Source organism: Leuciscus leuciscus (assembly GCF_965113295.1).
Source record: "Leuciscus leuciscus genome assembly, chromosome: 4".
NCBI lineage: Eukaryota > Metazoa > Chordata > Actinopteri > Cypriniformes > Leuciscidae > Leuciscus > Leuciscus leuciscus.
Window position 1 is genome coordinate 37652070 of NC_138728.1, and position 12950 is coordinate 37665019.

Here is a 12950-nt window from a genome sequence, read left to right on the forward strand (position 1 = left end):
TTGAACTGGATGATGTTCTTAGCCAGCTTGTCGAGATCTTTAAGGGTCATTCCATGCGCAGCTTTGGAGTCTGCTAGGATGAGCTCTCTTCTTTTGTCGGCAGGGAAGAGTTCTGTGGTGAAGGCCGGTGACGTTTTGGGTTGTGGCCATTCACTTCTTCCATTGTATGGCAGTTCTTGGATGGGCGACTCTGTTCTGCAGTGTAGGCTTGCCACGATAGACGGTGTTGACGGTGTTACCGGTTTTAAGACGCAATACCGGTGACATCGCTTTTCCACCGTGACACCGTCCCCATATTTTTTTTAATTATTTTTTTATTTTTTATTAAATATTTATTTGAATTAAATGGAAAATATAATTCTAAATAATTTACTTAAGACGAGAGCATGCACTATAATTAAAAACTGAACATAGCTAATGCGTCATCTTTCATTTATCATGTGAGGAGAACGAGAGGAGTCGAATTTACAGAAAAAGAATGGCGGACGATTTAGTGTCGAAACGCAACGCAAAAGCGCCTGTTTGGCAATATTTTGGGTTCAAACCAAATGCAAAAAGGGAACCTGAAAATGTTAATGAGGCTATCTGCAAACTTTGCCTGACAAAGGTGGCAGCATCTGGAGGAAACACAACTAATTTATACACGCATCTTCAAGCGCACCACAAAAATGAGGCTGCCAAATTGGGCAATGCAGTAAAAAATCGACCGCAGAAGCCAGACGAACAGGTGCAGCCATCAATTAGTGATGCATTTAAGCGATGCACAAAATATAAGAGGGACAGTGTGAGGTGGAACAAATGCACTGATGCAGTGACCAAGTATCTCTGCAAAGAAATGGTGTCTTTCAACACAGTTGAAAAACAGTCTTTCAAAGACCTCGTAACCACACTCGACAGCCAGTATGAATTGCCTGGACGTACATATTTCTCAAAAACAGCTGTTCCACGTGCCTACAACCGTATCCGTGGTGAGCTGCAACAGGCCATTTCCACCACAGTCGAGTATTTTTCGCTTACAACCGATATGTGGTCGAGTACAAAAATGACACCTTACATGTCGCTAACTTTCCATTTCATTGACACGGAATGGACACTGGTGTCAAAATGCCTCCAAACAAGTTTTTTGCCACAGGACCACACTGCTGCTAACTTGGCCGATGCTTTGGATGAGGCTCTGCATGACTGGGGATTAAAAGAGGATAATGTGTCTTGTGTCATGACTGACAGTGGAAGCAACATTAAAGCGGCTGTTCGTAATTTAGGCTGGCCCTGGTTAAGCTGCTTTGGGCACAACCTGAACCTAGCTGTGTCCAACACTATTGAGAAGACGGAGAAAGCCCGTACGGACCGTGCCCTTTCTGTTTGTCGCACAATAAACGGCATGTTCTCTCACAGCTGGAAAAGGAGAAGGGAGCTGCAGAAAGCCCAAGTCCACCTTGGCCTCCCAGAGCACTCGCTCGTCACGGTAAGTTTACTCTTAGTTCTTATAAAAAGTCTTTAGTATAGTAAATAAAATATTATAAAACAAATTGTAAATAAAATAAAATAAAATAAAATAAAGATTATAATTAAACTGCTTTAAAGTAGTTTACTTTAAAGGATATTCGGCAGAAAACCGCGTTATCCTTTGCAGAACAGCTTAAGAGAAAGTTTGAGATTTTTTCGTGCACTTTTTCGGAAATTCCGGGTTTCATACCACATCTTATGTTTTTTTTTATTATTATCATTGGTGGTAATAATAATAATAATAATAACAATAATAATAATAATGGATTTATTTTCTCCTTGAGGACTGTGCAACTCGCTGGGGCTCTAAGCAAAAAATGATTGATAGGATGCTAGAGCAGAGGACGGCCATCAATCGAGTTCTTGCTGAAGATCGTAAAGTCAATGTGAGCATCACATGGCAAGATGAGGATGTGTTGCAATCGCTGAACAAAGCTTTAAAGCCAGTAAGTGAGTTTACCGACATTCTGTCTGGAGAGAATTACGTAACCGCGTCATCTCTTCTCCCTGTGCTGCGTCTCATTAAAGAGGACACGTTGGCCCCATCGGATGATGACAGCCAACTGACAGCCAACCTTAAAGCCGGCATCGTGTCTATTTTAGACGAGAAATATAAAGCTCTGCCAGAAGCAAGCCAACAGCTTATGCGCAAGACAACATTCCTGGACCCGCGCTACAAAGGTGACTATGACTCGAATGTCGAAGAGATCAAGAAGATGATAGAGGAAGAAGCGGTTATCCTCGGTAGGAAAGCGCAGTCAGTGCACTCCATGAGAGAAGAGGGAGAACAAAATGAGGAAGCCGACATCGTGGTCGACCCACAGCCCAAAAGAAAAAAAACGTTGGCCAGTTTATTAAAAAGAAAATCAGACACTGTGACAGTTAATTTGACTATTCCAGAAATGGTGGTGTCGGAAATCTCCACCTATGCTCAGGAATCCCCCATTCACGCAGAGCAGGATCCTCTGGCCTGGTGGAAAGAGAACCAAAGTAGGTTCCCCCTGTTGGCAAAGGTAGCCAAAAAGTATATTTGCGTGTGCGCAACAAGCTGCGCATCCGAGAGAGTGTTCAGCACGATGGGGAACATAGTGAGCCCCACAAGATCCCATCTTAAGCCAGAGATGGTCAACATGTTGGGTTTCCTGGCAAAAAACATGTAGACTGCACTGTTAATAAATAACAATTTATAGTGTTTTTGTTTATTTATTTTTAATTTTTTTTAAGACTGCTGACTTGTCATTTTTGTAGCCTGATGTCATTTTGGAAGTTTTTCTTTTATATTCGTTTCTTGTTCATTCGTTTAATCGTATTTAAACGTTTTGCAATTTATTTATTTATCTTTCTATTTTATTTTCTTATTCATTTTAAAAACATTCTAACATAGGCTACGAAATAAACGTTCTATGGTGTTATTTGTTTGGTTCCAACTTCCACAGTTTTTTCAGCCTGTAGCATTGTTGTTGTTTTTTTTCGTTATGTTAATAAAAGTTATGTTTAATATCAGTGTTTTTTTTTTTTTTTTTGTAGTTTCGTTGTCGTCCATTCAAACAATTGACGCGCGAATTGCCAATTCCCGCAAAACTGAAAGTGAAAGTATAATACGCACGCATTTATAAGCTATTTAAAAGCAGAAAAAAAGAGGAAAATAGGAAACCCCCACCCCCACGGTGATACCGGTATTACCGGTGTTGTCACATGTCGATTAACCGGTGGAGAAATTTCCTCATCGTCACAACCCTACTGCAGTGGTGATGCTGCGGGAAGTTTCTCCCTTCTTGGCCATGGTTTCTGTTTGAGAACATGCTTGAGTTCATCTCTGATAGTGTAGAGCTCGTCGTTGGCACTGTCGGGTCAGATGGTCCATTTCAGTACTGTACCTTTCCAGGTGGTCTTCCAGAGCATTGGTTTTTGAGTTATTGCCTTTAACCCTCTGGGGTCTGAGGTTTTTTCTGGGCCCTGGAGGTGTTCTGACATGCGCTGACATTTGTTCTTATTTCTGTTACTTGTGACATTGTCATGGCTAAAGTCTAATTACACTGTATTTAGCACAAACTCTGCTACAATAATATATCAGCAGCATGTATGTAAAAGTTTGTAGTTTTGAGATAATGACATTTATGCGTGGTTTGTGAAAAAAACAAAAACAATTGTCACTGAAATAAGGCCATGAAACCCATACTGATTATTTCTTCACAAGACTTTTGAAAATTGTATCACGTAGCCTAGAATATTTGTTCCAAAACTATGTGAAAATCATCCTGACAACTCATTCAGATAAGACAACATATTGATTTTAAATTTGTAAGACATGTTTTGTGTAAGAAAGCTTTATGCGAGGAGGCGTGAACACATCATTAATATTGATGGCTTTCACACCTGAGAAAGACAAAGACCCTCCCATAATGGCCATATCAGGTGCTATCAGGCCTTATCATTCTGAGCAACCTTGCACAAAGAATGAGGAGATTTAAAAAATAATGGGTGTTTCTCAATATGCGTTCTTCAGCGATCTTGCGTCCTTGTGTTCTCGTTTTACGTCATCATTAACCGTCGAAGTTCAGACCCAATTCTCAAGAACGCAAGTACAGAGGACGCATGAAAGAACCCGGATGTGTCCTTGATACCGAGGATGCATCGAATGCAGACTTGAGCTAGTACTCGCCTGGTGTCCCAGAAGTCATTGCGGCCGGTTCCGAGTTCGTTCTTCCAAGGAAGCTTGGCAAGACCGGTCTCCACGAGAACACAAGTCCGTTCTCTGCGTTCTTGGAATTGAGAAACAGCCAATGGCTTTTTGATTGTTTGGATTTATTTACAACACAACATAATCCAAAGATACACAACAAATAACAAAAAAGCACATTATTTAACACACTGATCTAAAGAAACAGACTTGGCTTTTTGATTGTTTGGATTTATTTACAACACAACATAATCCAAAGATACACAACAAATAACAAAAAAGCACATTATTTAACACACTGATCTAAAGAAACAGACTTGAACAGTCACACACCTTTGTGCCATTCCTGAAACAAGGTGTTTGATTTTTCACTTTACCATGTTCATGTACAGAGACTCATGTGAATGTTGAAGTCAGCAGGACTCATCAGTGGCATCTGGTCCCTGTAAAAACAACAACAACAACAACAAAAAACATCTGTGAACATGCTGATATCAAGAGAAACTATAGGGCTGCACGATTTTGGGAATACATTTTAGATTTTTCTGGTTAAAATTGCTTTTTAAAAATCACAAAATACACACACACACACACACACACACACACATATACATATATATATATATATATATATATATATATATATAACGAACACCAGGTTTGTTGTGCCTTGTAGGCATAGGCTGCAGTGCTACATAAAATAATAATAACAATAACCTATAGCAGGTGGCCTATCAATCGTTAAAAAGGAACACTTCAGTAACACTACACTAGAGAAAAATATATTGATTATCATATGTCACTTCAAATGTTTCCATTCGTTATGACGTTATGAAATGAGATTGGAGTAAAAACATGAAGCCTAATGTTTGGTGCGTTTTGCTTTTCAAACGCACATCACGTTATTTACTGAAGCGATCGAGCCGCTCCAAACTATGAAACATTATTGTTACCATATACAGTATGTGAAAATGAAGGACAGTTTGACTCACGAGTTAAAGGACGCTGACCATTTTTCGCTCACAACAGATATGTGGTCAAGCGTTAATATGATGCCCTATATGAGCGTGACAATTCATTACCTGAACACCAACTGGGAGCTGAAGTCAAAGTGTTTGGAGACCTCCTTCATGCCAGAAAGTCACACAAGTGATAACCTGTCCGAGGCTCTGCGATCCGCTCTTGAAGAATGGTCTCTGGATGAGAAGAGGTTGGCTTGTGTCACTAGTGATAACGGAGAAAACATTGTGGCTGCGGTGAGGAAACTTGGATGGGGATGGCTACCATGCTTCGGCTACAACCTCCATTTAGCCGTCACCAACTCCATGAAAGCAGAAAAAGAACGCACTAACCGGGCCATGGGTTTGTGTCGAACGCTGGTGACCGCTTTCTCCCATAGCTGGCAAAAGAAACAACGGCTTCAGAAAGAACAAACTGAGCTGGACCTGCCTCAGCACTCCTTAGTACTGGTAAGTTTTAACTCTCTTCCAACTCTGTTTTTGGAAATATTGACTACAAATAAGCTGGGCCTGCGAGATTTAATTCAATATAATCAATAAATAATCTATTGTAGGCAATTAAACATTTTAAGTATGTGATTCTGAAATTCCAATTTCATTAAAAGGCTATCGAAAAAGATATCTGTCTGGCAGGCTTACAATCATGGTAGTGTGCGACACTTTGTTAAATTAAATAGCATTCATTAAATAGCCTTGAACCACACTGAGACCAAAGCGCACACGAGATATATAAATTAATATAAATATGTAAAAATATATAACATAAATATAAATAATATTTATATATAAGTAAAAAAACAATCACAGTATTTTGAGCAGCGACACTTTGTTAAATTAAATAGCCTTCGTTAAATAGCCTTGAACCACTGAGACAAAAGCGCACATGAGATAGGCTATGTAAATTAATATAAATATGTAAATATGTTATAAAATATAAAAATCTAAATAATATTTATATTATATATTATATAAGTAATATACAATCACGGTAGTGTGAGCAGCGACGACACTGTTAAATTAAATAGCCTTCATTAAATAGCCTTCATTAACCACTGAGACAAAAGCGCACACGAGATATGTAAATTAATATAAACATGTAAAAATATGTAATATAAAATATACAAATATAAATCATATTAAATATAAATCATATATTATATTATATTATATATAAGTAATATAAAAATATGTAAACTTAAATAATGTTAAAGCAAAGTCTATCCTAAATGTGTTTTAATTTGTTCACAGGATTGCCCCACCAGGTGGGGAACGAAGCAAAAAATAATTGCGCGCATTCTTGAGCAAGGCCCTGCCATTCTGAGGGTTTTGGATGACCGGCGCACTCAACACCTAATTCCGGCGTGGCAGGACATGGAGGTCATGGAATTGGTGAATGCAGCCCTGAAAAATTTTGCCGATTTCACGGATGTCTGAGCGAGCAGTGACTGCATCCTCTTTGAAACCGGTGCTGCAGCTAGTCACCGAGGATCTGCTGCTCCCAGCTGAGAAGGACACCCAATTGACGCGCGGGCGCAACCTGAAAGAAAAAATGTCTGCCATTTTGAGGGAAAAATACAGTGCACCCTCAACTCAACAGCTATTGGCAAAGACCTCGTTTGTCGACCCTAGGTATAAGGACATTGACATTGCTGACGAGGTGAAGGATGAGCTCATGGAGGAGATGATGGATGTGCCCGAAGAGCAGCGTGATGACGGTGATGGAGAGGGAGCAAGTGCACCCAACCCTCCCAGAAAACCGAATCTGGCTGACTTACTTGGGAAAAGAAAAGAAAAAACATCTACTCTGACCGCCAAGAGAATTCGTGTAGACACAGAGATCAGAAGGTATTTGCAGGAGGAAGCCCTGGATTCCCACGCAGACCCTCTTGTCTGGTGGCGGGACAATCGTGTCCAATTCCCTCTGCTTTCAAAAGTAGCCAGAAAATATATGACCATTTGCGCTACAAGCATTCCCTCAGAACATGTGTTCAGTGCTGCAGGTAACGTAGTTACGTCTTCCAGGGCCTCCCTTAAACCTGACAAAGTGAACATGCTAGTTTTTCTAGCAAAAAATATGAAGGCTGGGATGTAAACCATAGCCTAGCCTATATTTCATTTTGCCAGCACTTTTTTTTTTCAGACATCATTCCATTTCTGTTCTAAATGTGAAATAATAAATGTTAAATAAATGTGTTCCTTATGTTCAGCACTGCAAAAAATGCAGTAAGCAAAAAAATCTAGTTTTTTTTTCGAATTCAGATTTTTTTTCTTGTTTTCCATTCTTATTCAGATTTTTTTGCTTACCCCATTGGCAGATAATTTTGCTTGTTTTAAGCCAAAATTACTTAAAGTACTTTCTTTTTACCTTAAAACAAAATAGAATTTCTTATGTCATTTTACTTCTCTAGTAAATGCTTCTTGATTTAAGAATTTTTAGATATTTGGACTGGAAACAAAACAAAAATACTAAGTAAGAAAAGCATTTTTTGCAGTGAGTTGCCTTAGCCTCTGGTGTGTGCGCAAAAGTCGTTAGTTTAAGTGATTGTTTGATGATGACGACTGTAATCTGAAAGTAAAAATATGGGAAATAAACATGAACAAATAAATATCTATTACTGATCAATACGATAAATAAAAATGTGTTTACCGGCCTAAGACACGAAACGAGCGGTTTGTGTGAGAAAACGAACAGTATTTATATCGTTTTTACCTCTTGTACACAACCACGTCCAAGTGATCTGAGGGCGCGCGCGCTTCCTGGTGTGTGACGTGTGCGCGCGTTCTGGCTTAGTCTGCGCAAGCAGATCACTTGGACGTGGTTGTGTAGAGGTAAAAACGATATAAATACTGTTCATTTTCTCACACAAACCGCTCGTTTCGTGTCTTAGGCCATCAATGTGTACTTACGATGGGGAATTGTTTAATTTGGACTTCTCTGTGCATGCTCTTTGAGGTGGTGACCATAGACCTGCATTATATGACTGACAGACAAGAACGGTTTGACCTAAAAATATAAAAATTGAAACTACTGCGGAAACAAAGACACCTACATCTTGGATGCCCTTGAGGTAAGCTAAAACATACCAAAATTAAATTTTAAAGTGAACTATCCCTTTAATAAACTTAAACAGTGTGCTCAAATAACAGTAACCTAAGGTTTAGACTTACACTTAAAGGTAATGCAGAGGATTTTCTTTTTCCGGTGGATCATCAAGACTATTGGTCCTCCTAGTTGTCAATCATTCTGGTGATATGTTTACGTAAGGCCGTCGTACGTGCTCGTCCCTAGGTAGTTTTTGCTTTCTGCGCATGCGCACTTTCAGGTGTATATGTGTGGTGAGCTACGGATTCAGCCATTCATTGAAGCTCGCCCTTCTCACCGGGTTTTTTCGAAATGTCTGAGGGTCGCAAGAGAAAAAGTGTCTACGAATTGTATGACAAGAAGAGAAAGGCCTCTGAAGAAAGAAACAAGACCAGAGTGTTTTTGGGAGAATAATTCACACGCTGGCGTGCGCTAAAAGCACAGGTTGGGCTTCCCACTGATGCCTCAGTCGCGAAGTTTCTACTCGACAGGTAAAGGAAAGTAGGCTTGTATGAGCCATGCCAACAGCAACTTGGAAACAGAGCGTGCACGAGGAGAACTAGGCTCGTGCACACGTTTAATAGGCGTTCCCTCTCGGGAGCAGGTAGAGTGTTGCGCATGTGCATTTTTTCAAAAAGTGGAGAGGGCGGTTCTTTTCTAAAATTCGGGAAAATCCTCCGCTATACCTTTAAGGTTCTAAGGCAGACTTAATGCATACATACCACGTTCAACTTCTTTAGACAAAAACTGGACATTAGAGCCACACGAGCTGCAAAAGGCTGTAATAGTTCTCAGATCGTTTCCACAAAATGGACAAAACATGCCAGCCTAGGAAGACAATGGTTGAAATGATAACATTTCAGCTAACTATCAGAGGGTGTTCATGAAACAAAAGCAGAGCTAAATTATCTAAATTAGTTTATCTATATTCTGCTCATTTCATGAATCGATACTTTAAGATTATCAGGATATCAAAACGTTCAGTTAAAATATTTTGTTAATTTTAAAATCAATTACACATATTAAGATCCCATCACTTACACAGATAATCTCTTGTCATGTCCCAATTCGACTCCTGAGGAAATATCGGCCTTTCAGTGCCGACACTGCCCCCTAGTGGTTGGGATCATTTTCGTTGTGTTGTGGCTATTTCGTTGTGTTGTGGCTTGTTTCCGTTGTGTTGCGGCTTGTTTGCGTTGTGTTGTGGCTTGTTTCTGTTGTGTTGCGGCTTGTTTGCGTTGTGTTGTGGCTTGTTTCTGTTGTGTTGCGGCTTGTTTGCGTTGTGTTGTGGCTTGTTTCCGTTGTGTTGCAGCTTGTTTGCGTTGTGTTGTGGCTTGTTTCTGTTGTGTTGCGGCTTGTTTGCGTTGTGTTGTGGCTTGTTTCTGTTGTGTTGCGGCTTGTTTGCATTGTGTTGTGGCTTGTTTCCGTTGTGTTGTGAACTTATGTTTGATTTTTGAATTTCGTTGTGTTGTGCACTACTGGGCCACCGTAACAATGCACTGTCTGATGCAATACTGTACTAGACGGTTGCATAGTTATAATTTTCTCTCTAATATAGCGTGACCGTACATCCTCTTTTTCCCGGACATGTCCTCTTTTTGGACCTAAAAAAATGCGTCTGGCTGGGATTTCTAAATCGCCCAAAATGTCCGGGATTCGGCTTTTGCTTTCTACAGTCGCCGTTTTTGCATTGCTTTAGGTCCCGCCTTCTCACACGCCATTGGTCAGTCGGTCATGTACGTAAGGCAAACATTGGTAAAACTGCATCAGAATCATTACCCTCAGCACCATGGCCTGCTTGCCTGTCAACAGTGGCACATGAAAAAAAAAAAAGATGCATGATCTGCAAAGCTGGCACGTACGTGTCAGTGTCAAATAAAGACCTAGAACCCCACAATATACAAGAGAACATCAGGACGACCGAAATTATTTTTGACTGAAATAGTGTAGTAGATTTTTTTGTATTTTTTTTTTTTACCTATGGCCATGAAAATAAACAGTGTCATGTAAAAGGTGTTAAAAGCTAAACTATTATTTTTTATTTTTTTGAATTATATTTGAAACTAGACTTTTCAGTAATTCTGAAGATATTACTATAGATTACAGCAACACCTCCCCCTTTTCCTTTCAGACATGGCTCATTTTTATAACAGTAATATTGGGGGGTGGACTCATTTAAATTTATGTAATCGTCTGGTTTTAGCCAGGTTTCAGTCAAACACAGCACATCTAGATTATAATCTGTAATCATATAAACAACAGTAAGTGCTTTTGAAGTAAGCGATCGAATATTCAGCAACCTGAGCTTTATCATTTGTTCATCCGTATTATATCTATTTTTTATTTGTTGAACATCAATACAATTTTTACCCTTAAATGGGTTTGGGAGTTTTTTTGTATTTTCTAATTCGGGGAACAGACACAGTCTCTATATGATGATATCTAGGTGAAAGAGGCTCTATGTGATGGGATTTATCTGAACTTGGTGACATGAGACAGCTAGCAGACGGTCGGTTTAGCCAGTCTGTCTGCTTCCTGGCCTGAGGAGATATCATTTATAAAAAGATGAATAACAACAACTTAAATGGAGTCAGATAAATAACTGAATTATGCACATCTTCCTTCAACTGCTTTTTGTTCTGATTATTGGTTCAAAATAGCAGCACAAGCTTTTAGCCTTACACAGAGTTAATAATTATATGTGTGGTTTTCCTTCACATGCAACAATATCCTAAGTTAAGGGAAAGTGGGAGAATCGGCACTTGTGTACATTGACCTCTACTACACGGAAATGTCTGAATTTGTTGTGTTGGTAAGATTGTTTTTTATTTGTTTTGCTTCATCATAGGTGCCGCCAGGGTGTGTAAACCACCATAAAGTATGTAGTGGTAAATCAATAATGATAGTGCATTTTTTGACACGTGCAGAAGCAAAAATGACATTCAGGCTGATAAACAGGCCGGCAGTAAACGCTTCAGATCAGACCTAAACACACACGCCGATTTACATCACAGAATTACTGTGCAAATAAATAGTTCTTTATCTCTGAATCTGGATTTATTTAGATTGGGAACCACAGAACTAGAAAAAAATATATATTTTGCCCGCAATTATGGTCACGTTAACTAAATGATTAATTATTATTATTATTATTATAATTTCAAACAGACTTTGGACTGACCAACACTGAACTGAAGCATTTAGAGTAAGTGTTCATGGGGTCTTTAATCTCCAGTGAAATTAAGATAAACAGCGTTTTGAAGGATTATATGAACACACATAAACTGATAATGTACTGAGAATAAAAATTCCAGTGATACATTTCCAATTAATTGATGTTCAGCTTTCCAAAAGCAATATTCCAACACACAGGTATACATACAAGGAGTGAAACTGCAGAGAATGTACAAAAATTATAGGTCTTGTTTGTGTGTGTGTTCCAGATATTTTGTTGTTGTTGTTGTGGGGACCAAATGTCCAAATGATAGTAACTGTTTTCCTGTTTGTTCACGAGACGTTTCGCATAAAGCCTATTGCTTGATGCTTCTAGTGTCTCTACAGCAATGAGAAGACAAGTTATTATTGTGAGCAACTGTGCTGCTGTAGAGAGAGAGCTCAAAAGCTCCTGTGTTGATCAGTGTGTGGATGAATCTGAAATACTCACAGCAAAAAAGCTGCAGGATATTCAGAGAATACAACCTTCTCTTGGATTCTGTTTCTATCTACTCTTTCTTCCTGAACTTTTTTCTTCTTTATTTTCAGGCAACATTGTGGTCTCTCTTCATTACCCACCATTGTACTGGTGAATCTGATATGCCTCATCAAATCATTTTCTTGACTTTTCACGGCAATGGACACGATGGTTGGCTGACCACAACAGAGGCTGTCTACTGGACATGGATATATAGCCTTTGAGGTGGCATCCAGTTGGGCCGACCGGAATTTCAGAGGAAGAATGAGAGCTGAGACTATAGAACAGGCCTTAATCACAGCAGAGTTAGCAGAAGCTGAGTCATTGGCAATACCACACGTCAGGACTGAAACATGAGAAATTGAAATTGAAACCCCAGCTGAGGCAGCGAGAACCCTCCCAGTAGAGCACCTAGGTTTCCTCTTTTCCGTCCAGCGAGCATTGGTCTCCCAGCAGACGTAGCATGAATCTATGTTTCCTCTTTCTCCTTCCAACAACTATTGATCTCCTAGCGGACGCAACAAGAATTCTCCCAGCCGGGCTTCCAAAATTTGTCTCTCCGCCGTCGGCTGATAGGGCCCACCAGCCCGACACCGCAAGCCGCCCCCGTCGGAAGCTACATGGGCCCTCTCGGTCATTTTGCGAACAACTTTAAAATGCGACTGGTTTATTTTTGCCGCAGTGGCTTTGCCGAAGATGTGTGCTAGTCTGCTAGCACGGCGGTAATAGGCTCTATGCACGATCGCTTCCGCGTTTTGTCTCAGCCCGCCCAGTTACATCTGGTGCTGCGCCGGAAGCCGTTTTTGCATTCGGTGGAGATAATGGCAAATTACACTCACTGTTTACAAGAACTTCCTAAGGTTAACGTGAATGATGTTAACACTATTATTTGTGTACTATGTACATTTTAATTTAATACTGTGAAGCTGCTTTGATACAATCTGTATTGTGAAAAGCGCTATACAAATAAAC